This window comes from Onychomys torridus, chromosome 1, assembly GCF_903995425.1.
Source record: "Onychomys torridus chromosome 1, mOncTor1.1, whole genome shotgun sequence".
Taxonomy (NCBI): Eukaryota; Metazoa; Chordata; class Mammalia; order Rodentia; family Cricetidae; genus Onychomys; species Onychomys torridus.
In genome coordinates, this window is record NC_050443.1 from 33,057,520 (window position 1) to 33,070,088 (window position 12,569).

The 12,569-nt window shown below is 39.0% G+C and overlaps 1 pseudogene; it reads right to left on the reverse strand.

Moving 5' to 3' along the window:
- Positions 1 to 1,334: 1,334 nt before the first annotated feature.
- On the reverse strand, positions 1,335 to 5,694 carry LOC118595402 (annotated as a pseudogene).
- Positions 5,695 to 12,569: the final 6,875 nt, after the last annotated feature.

The following is a 12,569-nucleotide window of genomic DNA, read 5'->3' on the forward strand; positions in this document are numbered from 1 at the left end:
TAGTTAACATTTTTGATGTGTTCTTGGATTCAGTTGGTCAGTATTTTATTGGAGTATTTTTGCATCAATGTACACGAGGAAAATTACTCTGTAATTCTCTTTAAGAAATGAAACAGAAGACATAATAGAAATCAAGAAGGAAATGCAGAGAATTATCAGGTCATACATCAAAAACCTGTACTCTACAAAACTGGGTAGTCTAAAAGAAATGAACAATTTTCTTAATAGGTATCACATACCAAAATTAAATCAATACCAGATAAACAATTTAAATAGACCTATAATCCCTAAGGAAATAGAAACAGTCATTAAATGTCTCCCAATCAGAAAAAGCCAAGAGTCAGATAGTTTCAGATCAGAATTTCAAAGAAGAGTTAATACTGGTACTCTTCAAATTGTCCCACTCAATAGAAACAGAAGGAACAGTACCAACCTCTTTTTATGAGGCTTCAATTACCCTGATACCAAAACCACACAAAATGCAACAAAGAAAAACAATTAAAAATTGTTTTAAGGCCGGGCGGTGGTGGTGCATGCCTATAATCCCAGCACTCAGGAGGTAGAGGCAAGCAGATCTCTGTGAGTTTGAGGCCAGCCTGGTCTCCAAAGTGAGTTCCAGGAGAGGTGCAAAGCTACATAGAGAAACCCTGTCTTGAAAAACCAAAAAAATTGTTTTAAATAAAATATATTAAAAAGGAAATGACATGTTTATATTATATTATCTCTTTTGTTCTATAATACCTTTTCATGCTCGTTGGTATATTTATAATTTTATTCCTAATTAGGTATATAGGAATAGTTCATTGTTTTATAGCTCTATGTGTTTTATTAAATTAATAAACTCAAATTTATGTATCTATTTTCTTATTCCTGGATAACTAGGCATTTTCAACTTTTGATAATTATTTACAATATAGTAACAAACACAATTTTTTGTGGGTGTAATGAGCTTTATAGCATTCAAGAGAGTAGGGATCCCACTGGAGAGATGACTCGGAGGTTAAGAGCACTGGCTGTTCTTCCAGAAGTCCTGAGTTCAAGTCCCAGCAACCACATGGTGGCTAATGACCATCTATAATGAGATCTGGTGCCCTCTTCTGTATATATAATATAAATAAATCTTTAAAAAAACCAAACCAAACAAACAAACAAACAAACAAAAACCACAAAAGAGAGTAGGGATCCCTAATCCTGTCCCTTAATTCTGGGATTCTGGAACAAAAACTATGAGGGACATGTTCAGTGTTGGGGGCTGAGTTGGGACAGGGACTCCTTTATAGTACAGGACCTCTCTTGCTCTTGTGTTCTTGCTGGGGTAGGTGGTCCAGGGCTTCTTACTTCTTGCAGGTCATGTAGGCCAAGGGATCCACTGCTCCGTTGCTGTAGCTATAGTATTCATTATCATACCAAGAAACAAACATTACAAAATTGACATTGACAGCACTCCCATCCCCAGCATCAAAGATAGAAGAGTAGGTATCACTTATAAAGTTGCAGGTGACAACCTGGTTCTCAGGGTAGCCTGGGATGTCTTTTAGTAGGCCCTAGCATGCCTGCTTCACCATCTTCTTGATGTTATCATGTCATATTTGGCAGCTTTCTACAGGTGACATGTCAGATATATGTCAGAAACATGGATAGAAACACAGAAGGCCATGCAAGTGAGCTTCTTATTGGGCTCTGGGATGATCATGACACAGCCTTGGCAGCAACAGTGAATATGGGGATGATGTTCTGGGCCATCACACCACAGCTTCTAGAAGGGCCATCCACAGTTTTCTGGGTGGTAGTGATGACATGGTCTGTCATTATGAGTCCTTCCACAATGCCAAAGCTGTTATAGATGACCTTGGATAGAGGGCCTCAGCAGTTGACAGTGCAAGAAGCATTGCTGACGGTCTTGAGTGAATCATCATACTTCTCATGGTCCACACCCATCACAAACATGGGAGAATCAGCAAAAAGGGCAGAGATGATCACTCTTGGGGCCCTAATTTTCAAGTTACTCCAGGCCTCCCTACTGGTGAAAATACCAGTAGACTTCACAACATACTTGACACCAGCATCATCCCATTTGATGTTGATGGGATCTTGCTCCTGGAAGGTGCTGATGACCTTCCCATTGATGACAACCATCTTATTCTCAACCTTGACCCCTAACTGGAAGTGGACCCAAACAAAGGGAAAGAGGTGCATTGCTGTCAAAATGGCTGAAAGAATGTGGAGTTCTGAGGAGCTCTTTGACTTCAGACACTGAGATGCTGTGTTTGGAGTTCTCTCAGGTGGTTTTCAGTCTTGTTTTGGTACAGTATTTCCTCACTATCATCCCTGTCCTTCATTTTGGAAGATTAATGTTTGTCCAGCTGGTTTTCAATCTTGTTTTGGTACAGTGTTTCCTCACTATCATTCCTGTCCTCCATTTTGGAAGAGCAATGCTTATGACATGCCATTATATGTCAAAAGGATGTGATCTGCTTTTTCATTTTGCTTTTACAAGGGCATAGGTTAAGAGATTAAATGAATTTCAGAAGAGACTTTGAACTTTGGACTTTTAAACACGGTTGAGATTGGTAGACTACAGGGATATTTGAAGTTGGACTGAACATTATCTGATGTAGCTAAAAGTCTATGGGGGCCAAAAAGTATAATGTAGTGTTTGAATTAAAATGGTTGCTATAGCCTCATAGGGTAGGGCACTATTAGGAGGTGTGGCCTTACAGAAGAAGGAATGGTTTTGTTGAAAGAAGTGTGTTACTGGGGCAGTTAGAGTTTGAGGTTTCAGAAACTCAATCAAGGATCAGTGTTATTCTTTTCTCCTGCTGTCAGCTGATCCAGGTATAGAACTCTCAACTCCTCTCCTTCATCATGTCTGCATGCATGTGGCCATGTTTCCTGCCATGATGACAATAGACTATACATTTGAACTATAAGCCATCCCCAATTAAATTATTTACTTTATAACAGTTGCTGTGATCATGCTGTCTCTTCATTGCAATAGAAACTCTAACTAAAATAAGGGCTGACTACTCTGGGCTTAAACCTGTGAGAACCTAACTGCCCCTGCCAGAACTTCTTAGTTGTCTATCATTCTTTGTCTAGGGGTGGAACTTTAATATTTCTACCTTCTGTGTTAGCATGTCCACTGATATTGTCATTGTTCTGCTATTGTTTATGTAGTTACATCCTGGAAAGACAGTTTCACAGCAGACTTCCTAATATTATGGTTCTTTTTGCCCCCTCTTTTGGTAGTTTGAATGGATATGGCCCTCCTAGACTTATGTGTTTGAATGTCTGGCCTATAGAGAGTTGTAGTATTAGGAGGTATGACCTTGTTATAGTAGGTGTGGCCTTAGTAGAGGAAGTGTATCACTTTGAAGGTGGGCTTTGAGGACTTATATGCTGTTCAAACTATCCTCAAAGTGGGACAGACAGTTCACTTCCTGTTGCCTGTGGGTCAAGATGTAGAGCTCTCAGCTCCTTCCCCAGCACCATGTTTCCCTGAATGTTACTCGACATGATGATAATAGACTAAACCTGTGAAGTGTAAGATAGCTCCAATTAAATGTTTTCCTTCATAAGATTTGCCATCGTCATGGTGCCTCTTCACAGCAAATAGAAACCTTAGCTAACACTTCTCTTCCACCATGCCTCCTAGCTTATCAGAAATGACAGTGCCAGCCACCAGATGGTTTCAAGGTCAAAAGCAGGTGTGGAGTGCAAACAGCCTGAGCATATGTGACAAACTGTTTGCTGTAAGTGATAGAGAATATGAGATAAACTGGGTTTGTGGTAAATGGCAGAGCTGGAGAGTGGGCCTGCACAATTTTTTTGGACCTAGACAACTACATAGTGAGTGAGTCCCAGATGCTGAACATGGAGCTACATTATTTGCATTTACACTGCTAGAATTTTCATTTATTTTGCTATGCTTTACTTCTCTCATTTTGGAATAAGACATATTGTTCTTTATTTTGCAAGAGCTTCAAGTTAAGTGACTTTTAATTTGGAAAGAGTCCTTGAGTTTTTAATTGCCTAAAAACTTCAAGAGTATGGGACTTTGAAATTTTGGTTGTATTTTATGTGGTGATGTTAAAATGAGAGCCCAGGGACAATGAATAGAAAAATTATCACTTTAAGTGAATTGTTTGACTTTACGTTGACAAATGGAATATCCTAGTTATCAAACTGGCATATTGACAAAAAGTAGGATCTATTAAGAAGTCCCAATTGAAAATCTTTCCTAGTTTATATTATGACAATACCTATAAGGGATTATCTTAGTTGTTAAATGATGTAGGGTGAATCAGCCTACTTTTGGCTTTGCCATTCCCTATGCTAGTGGTCTGAGCTCTATAAGAAAGTTATCTAAACAATTGCCTGAGAAATGCCAAGTAGGGAAGCCAGCAAGCAGTGTCCACCCCATAGTATTTTAGTTCTTGCTTGAGTTCCTGCCTTGAATTATCTCAGTTATAGTCTCTGAAAAAGTGTCCTTCAATACATATTTCTAGTCTTTTTCTGTCACATTTTGTTTTCTGTCTTCCTTCATGTGAGCTTTCTCCCTCTTCCACCATCCCCTCCTCCATTACATTTTATATAGATGTGTGGAGCCCTTAATGCATTTATCATGTACTCAAGCAAATTGACACAGTAATCTATCCTCTGTTCATATCACATGATAATTAAAACAGAGCAACTTGGAGAACTGAATTTCAGTAGAAAGAAAACAAAAGTACTCTAAATTCATATTGTTACCAGAAGTCCACTATGAAATAAAGACATAGGAGATTAAAACAAAATAATTGACAAAGGCCTGTCTACCACAAGTAAAAGAAAGTGTTGTATGTTTAGTGGGACATTGGTTACAGAATTCAGTACATGGGAGACCTAGTAATGATACAACAGATAAATGGATTGTGAATTTGAGACAGATACACAGCACATTATCCCCCAACTGTTAAAAGTGCAGAGTTCTTTTCCTTGGATATAATATGAGTGGAGTTCTGCCCAACAGTTATGCACTAAAGTTTGTATAATCACTCAACCACTAGCTGGATAATAATAATAAATATTTAAAGCAGAAGCCTATGAAAACTTTTGACATTCTCTACTCTATCCCAAAGTGTCATGCACATTTCATAATGCAAAACTCAGATAGTTCATCTTCAAGAGTCACAAAATACTTTACATTATCAATACTGTTTCAAAGCCCAAGTTCAATAGGAGGGCAGGATAGAGGATGGAATTTGGGGAAGGTAAGTATAACAATATAGGCCTTGTGAAAAGCAGTATGGAAACCCACTACTTCCTAAAATAGATACATATATGAATGGAGTTTTAATTTAATTTCACTCAAGTGGAAGTAAGAACAATATAAGGAGAAAACTATTATAAAACCTCATTTACATATGGAATGTATTTTAAAGTGTCAATACATACAGACAGACTGCATAATATGATGGTGGTTACTGAACCTTTCTGGTAACAGAAAGTAGAAAAATGTGAAAAATATGAAGTAACAAATATATAAGATCAAATAAAAATAATTTACAACATAAGATCTCTATCTGGTAATAATGCATTGCATTCAGAACTTCCTCATAAAGCAGCTTTTACTATAGTGAGAGAAAGGAATTTTACTTTATATCTATATGTATGTATGTAAATATAACTATATATTAGTGTATTCAATTCTAACAGCCATTTTATCACATATCACACAACATGATGATATTCTCTTAGTTTATACTCTCAATTTTACATTAAATTGCAAATATGGACAGTACTGACCTCCAAGGCAGAGTTATGACTAAAGGAACAGAAGGAACCCACAGAGGCAAGGAAGTAATTTGTGTCTTGATTTGGTTTTGAGACAAATAGCCAAACGAATGGAAGCACATGAATTATGAACCAAAGGCTGTGGAGCCCCCAGCTGGATCAGGCCCTCTGGATAAGTGAGACAATTGAATAGCTTCAACTGTTTGGGAGGCACCCAGGATGTGGGACTGGGACCTGTCCTCAGTGCATGAGCTGGCTGTTTGGAACCTTGGGCTTACACAGGGACACTTTGTTCAGCCTGGAAGGAGGGGACTGGACCTGCCTGTACTGAATCCACCAGGTTTAAATGAATCCCCAGGGGAGTCTTGGCCCTGGAGGATATGGGAATGGAGGGGAGGGGCTGAGGGAAAGGTGAGGGTGGGGGGCGGGGGGGGGAGGACAGGGGAACCCATGGCTATTGTGTAAAATTAAAACACAAATATAATAAATAACAAAAAAGTAGTTATATTTATCCAAGCAAATTTATTGAACTATGCATTTCTTTAATCTCTGCATATTACTTTTTCTTAATGCTACTTTAAAATATCAAATGTAGCAGCATTTAAGAATGAAATATTATTTTACCGAAAATATTACCTCACTCAAGATAATATTTTCTAGGTTCAGTCTTTTATCTATGAATCTCATGATTTCTTCTTTGTTTAGAGCTGAATAGTATTCCATTGTGTATATGTATCACATTTTCATTATCCATTTGTCCAGTGGAAGTCATTTGTGTTCCACAAGAAACCACAGATAATAGTATTACAAATGCAGCAGTGATAAAATTATAAGTCCTGCAGGAAGAATGGTCATAAGAACTAAGTAGTAAGCCACAGCCATCTGCTGACAGGAGGCTTATCAGTAGAGAGAAGGCCCAGAGCAGTGCACACAGGACAGATGACATGTGTCTTGGTCATTGGCACTGATACGAAATGGATTACAAAACTGACAGACAGTGCTCAACACTAATGGCTGCAATCATACTTATACCTGTAAGGTAAGCCAAGATTAATACATTGATGAGAGAGATGGAATATCAAAGTGGGAGATATGGAACTGAGGAAGGATATGCTCCAAGGCATATATTGCCTGAAAGCAAAGTTAGATGAAGTCAGCCCCAGCAAAGTTGAAGATATATACAGAGAATTCATTCTGTTGCATGTGGAAGGCCTGAGGCCACAGCACTATGACATTTCCTGCCAGCCCAATCATGCAAATGATGACACTAAGAATGCTCAGGATTTTGTACATGGTGACACAGTATAAGTTTTCAGTGTAGTAACTTCCATTCTTTGTTGTGTTGTCAGTGTTCTAGGCTGGGGTGGATGGACCCATGCTTGGGAATGTCCCACTGGTGTTTCTTCAAAATAAATTGAGATGTGAACACATGAAACTTTTTGTCAAGACCACCTGGCTATGTGGGAATGTCTGGCACAGGTTCCCAAGTAGGGGAAACAGGCTTGCAGAGATTAAGTAATTCATCAAACTCCCACAGTGCTAGAAACTTCTTTTAAATCCAGTTTGTGCTATTCAGTCTGTCTGCAGACCACTGCCTCTAGTGATGTTTGGGGTATTCAGTGGTCCCAGTACAGTTGCTAAGCATCTGTCAGGAAGAGACAGAATTCTGAAACTAACTTCCTTTCTGTTCCAGGGCTGAGGTTCCTTCTCTGGTGTAGGAATATGGAAGATGTTGGCACAAGCCATATCTGCCCTCAGTCACTGTAAGGGGTCTACCAAATGGGGAAATGGAATCATGAAAGAGAGTCATGAAGAGAATTGGACTTCTTTTTTTAATTTTATAATTAATTTATTTTTACATATTAGCCCTGGATTTCCATGTCCTTTCTCCTCTCGCCCCCCCCGTCCCCCCAATCCACCCTCCCATTCCCATCTCCTCCAGGGCAAGGACTCCCTGGGTATTCTGCTCAGCCTGGTTCATTTAGTAGAGGCAGGTCCAGTGCCCTCCTCCCTTCACCCAGGCTGAGCAAAGTGTCCCAGTTCCGGGAGTCCAATCAATGAGAGAGGAGGGATTGTATGAGCGAGAGATGTTGAGACCATGATTGGAAAAAGCACAGGGACAAATAGCCAAAGTAGTGAAAACACATGAACTATGAAACAATAACTGAGGATCCCCCATGGAACTGGATCAGGCACTCTGGATAAGTTAGACAGTCGATTAGCTTGAACTTTTGGGAGGCAGTGGGACCGTCACCTGTCCTTGGTGCATGAAAATTGGACTTCTTATGAAGACCTGTATGCAAACAGTCATACTTCTTATGCTAGAAGGGTTGAGTATTCATTTTAAAATTTCAAAACTAGAAGGTAGAGTAGCCTTGGAAGACATCAGGCATGTATCTTTTTGTGATTATATCATCAGTGTCCTGTTCTCTATGGGGATACAGGAGAGAGTGAAGAATTACAACAAATGAGCAAACAAAGCATAAGTTCAAGGGTAGTTGCAAATTTGGAGTAAATGTTCTGGTTGTGACTTGTACCAACATGCAAAGGCACAGGTCTCTGGCATGAAAAGCATGGGCTGTGCTGCAGAGGAAGCTAGAGAGCACCTTCAATTGGAAATAGTGTCCCAACCCCTGGGAAGAGCTTTGAGATCTATACATGGATGCAAACAGTCTGGAAAAGAAAGCAGCATAGCTGGGAGGTAGCATCATTTAGAGTCTTCTTTCCACTCCACTTCTCCATACAGACATCCTTAATAGCCATCTATTTCTCACCCCTGAAGCCACAGACATTTGAAGAAAGGCACCCTTTTTCCCCCCCTCAATGGCCATGGGTGCAGAATAAGGGCTGTTCCTGTGCTTGCAGTAGCTTAGCCTTAACAGTACCCATATAGAAAGCTTTGCATCACAGGATCCTTCTGGATAACTTCTTATTCTAGACAGAATCTTTCATATAGGAGAAATCATCTGAGAATATCAAGAAAGAGCTCCAGCCTCAGGGAAAGCATCCAGAAGACATTGAATCTAATGTCACACAAGAGCTTTGAAGAAAATGACCCAACAAACTCAGTTGTATTCACCAGATCATACCATTCATTCTTGTAGCCTTGATCACCCCATAGGAGCACAAGATTTTCATCCAGAGAAACATCTGTTGTGTCTATAGCTTAAAATGGGCAGAATGGTACTAGGTAAGAGTGAACCCAAATACATGTGAATCAATTAGGGTGCATGATGTGAAATTCCCAATGATACAATCAAGAAACTATGTAATGTAAAATGCAGTTGTCAATAAAAGAAACAATAAAATAACATACAATTTCATAAAGATTGAACAGTCACTGAATCATTAAAAATTGACATGAGGGCTGGAAAGATGGCTCAGTAGTTAAGAGCAAGGGATGCTCTTCCAGAGGTCCTCAGTTCAATTGCTAGTAGACACATGGTGGCTAACAACAATCTATAATGAGATCTGCTGTCCTCTTCTGGCATACAGGCATCCATGCAGGCAGAACATTATACATAATAAGTAAATAAATTTTAAAAAATGAGATGAAAGTAGAAAATAGGCTGGTTGGCAGGAATAAGGTCAACAGGATTGATCAGTGCTTAGAGAGGTTGACAATGGTTGAATATGATCACAATGAATTTTTTTATGTATGATACTGAAAAAATGACAATAACATATAAATAGTATTCACAGTGATTTAGTCAATTTTATTCCAAGATGCAAGGGTGGTTAAACATGGCTTAATTAATTAATTAAAGAGCATAAATATGAAGCAAAATTGATCATTTCAAAATATGCAGCAAATGAAGTGACAAAATTGAATGACTCCCAGGGTGATGATTTGAAGAAACTTGGAAACGAAATTGGGGAGCCTAACATGGTAAAAGCAATACAGCCCAAAGACATAGCCAATGGCTCTCTGAATTGGGCAAACAGAAAATTGTTTAATAAATATGAAACACATAAGACCTCTTGACTTGTTATATTCAGCATTGTGTTTGAAATTTCATAAAACCAAGAAGTCAAGAGAAAGAAAAGCATCCAATTTAAATTTTAAGAGGTTAAAATCCACTTTATCCTTTATTTAAAAACCATATAGCCTAGAAATGTCTTGGTGAAGATGGGATGTATGTATATCCTCATCTCAGATTGTGTGAGACCTCGACATTGTTTATTCATGAATGAATGCCCACATGCAAATCTTTACTGCATCAGATGGTTAATCACATAAGAGTTAAAAAAGGCAAATGCAACAATGGTCATTGACCAGCACTGACAAAGTGATAAAGAAATTCTCAACATTCCTAACTATTTTTGTCAACAGCCCCGAGTACATTCACATTTATTCAAGCATGGACACATCACTGACACTGTTCATGGGCAAGACATTGAAGTAAAGGCCCAACACAGCTTAGTTGAGCAGCAGGACACACTCAGGTGCACAGACTGGTGATGGACGTGGTTCTGGCATGATTACTCAGCATAAGAAGGAGGAAGAAGAAAGGAGAGGTAAGGTTTTAGTGCTGCTGCAGAGAGGAGCCTGAAACATGGGCATGTCTAATAGAGGACTGCTAGGTGGAGTGCAGTAATGAGAAAGAAAAACCTAACATATGAGCCTTCTCCACATTTTTTTTTCCTAGGAGATTGTAGAAGATGGAGAGTTTTCAATGATTACAAGAGCCTCATGGTAGAAGAAGACTTGCAATGGACAAAGTTTTTCCTTCCATCTTCCACTCTACTCCACGACATCTCACAGAAGTGACTTATCTCACCCCTAACAGCTGTCCTTTTCTCTAAGTTTCTTTTTATTTGAGGCAGATGGTGACATTTTCAAGGACATAAGAGAGTAAAAGTCAAGATATTTTCTAATTGTATTTCTCTTGGTCAGCTGTGTGATGACAACAGCAGTGTCTCTCTGTGCATCTAGTTATCCCCTCTTACTACTGACCTGTAACAATGACCTCTCTTTTCTCCTCCCTCATACCCTCACTCCTTCTCTAGTACCAATTCCTTCTGCAGATTATTGGAGTCAAGGAATGGACATCTTCCTTCAATCTCCTGCTTTATCATTATTCTCCATGTTTTTTCTCTGTACTTACTACCTGTGGCCTTTGTAAATAAACACTCCCTGTGGTATTAATCAGTTATTAAAATTCTAACCATCTGTTTCTTCTTGAATGCAACATACAAAAATTTTATACCAGCTTCAAGAAGCAAAAAACAATGAGCCTGTTGTACAGGGTTTTCCCCTGGGAAAGAAAATATTTACATAACCTTCTTCCTTTAAGAGATAACAGACATGAATATGAATGATTTGGGGAAAGTAAGAAGAGTCTCTTTAAGACAGGCCATATCCTTGCTTCAAAAGGAAGCTTCAGTCTTATGCCTTCCAAGGAGGAGGCTCTGGACCCTACACTGCATTTTGTGGTAGTAACACAGGAATGTTGATATAAAGAAAACTCTAAGATAGTAACTCTCTGAACAGTCTTGGAATATATCCTTACCTTTCTCCCATTTTCAGGTCTAGAGGTGAAGAGCTGAAGAAGGCCCTTTCACAGATTGGTTCTAGACACTGTTTCCTTGTTCTGGAATTGGGATTTGCCTTCAGGAGCTTAGTAAATGTTTCTGAACCAGGTGAGGCTTATAAAAATGTTGAGCAGACCTTGTGACTTCCAGTAAGTATACGATGAACAAGTTTCACACTGGAAACCTTTGAGTCTGGATGCCTACTAAGATGTTTTCTGGCTTCTGTCCCATTTCCACTCTCTTATCAGCCTCTCCCATCGCATCCTTTTAGGTCTACCTGTATCAGATAATTACTCTTCCTTCTTTTATGAACCAACACCCATAATAGGTTGTAACACTATTAGTATTAGCTTGAGTTGTTGAGTGCATAACAGAATCATTATCATATCATGCCTCACATATCAGCCTCTACCAGCCCATCATAACTGATCTGTAAATATTTTTGTTCTCTCCATTAAGGACCAATCCCTAACACAGCTAGCAACATCAAAGGTACCAGCTTGGGTTTGTGACTGTATAACTGAAGAATAAACAGACCGTGCAAACTTGCATGGCTCTGCATGGTAATGGTGTGTCACTCTTGGTACTTTTTCTACAGCAGTGCTGCACTCAGTGTGGTTTTCTTTCAAATGACATTCAAGCTGACAGTCCTTCTGAATCCTCTGCAGGTATCCTAAGTTCGAATTCTTACTTATCTTCCCACTTTTATTGCTAGTGAAGAACCAGCCTGCATCTGTTTTACTCTTCAAGGCCAACTAATAATAAAGCCAAACTAGGTTCAGTCCCTTTTATGATTAAACCTCTGCTTTTCAAAAATTGGGTTTTGTCTCATCTGTATCTCTAAGTGGAAATGGTTCTATACTGTCTGTTCCAGGAAGGGCAATTATGTCTTTGTTTCAAAAAGTTGTTTATTACCATCTTGCAAATCTCTTTTAAAAGGTCACATGACAACCTATGATTACCTTGTTATGACTATCTGTTGTGATTATCATGTTTTGACCACATGTAATGTTCTATTCCTGTAACCCTGCCTGTTTCCCCCATTTGTAAACCCCCTACACCTTATAAAAGCCTTGTCTTCCTCACATCTATTGCTGAATTCTTGAACCCCATCTTAGAGGGCAGCAGCCCATGTACATCAATCAAAATGCTTGCTTTAGATAACCGTACTATAACCCACAGCTCCAGAGAAGTCAGCTGACAAGGAGGATCTTAAGAGGGACACATGGATTGCTCTAGGAAGGGGAAATAGATGAGAT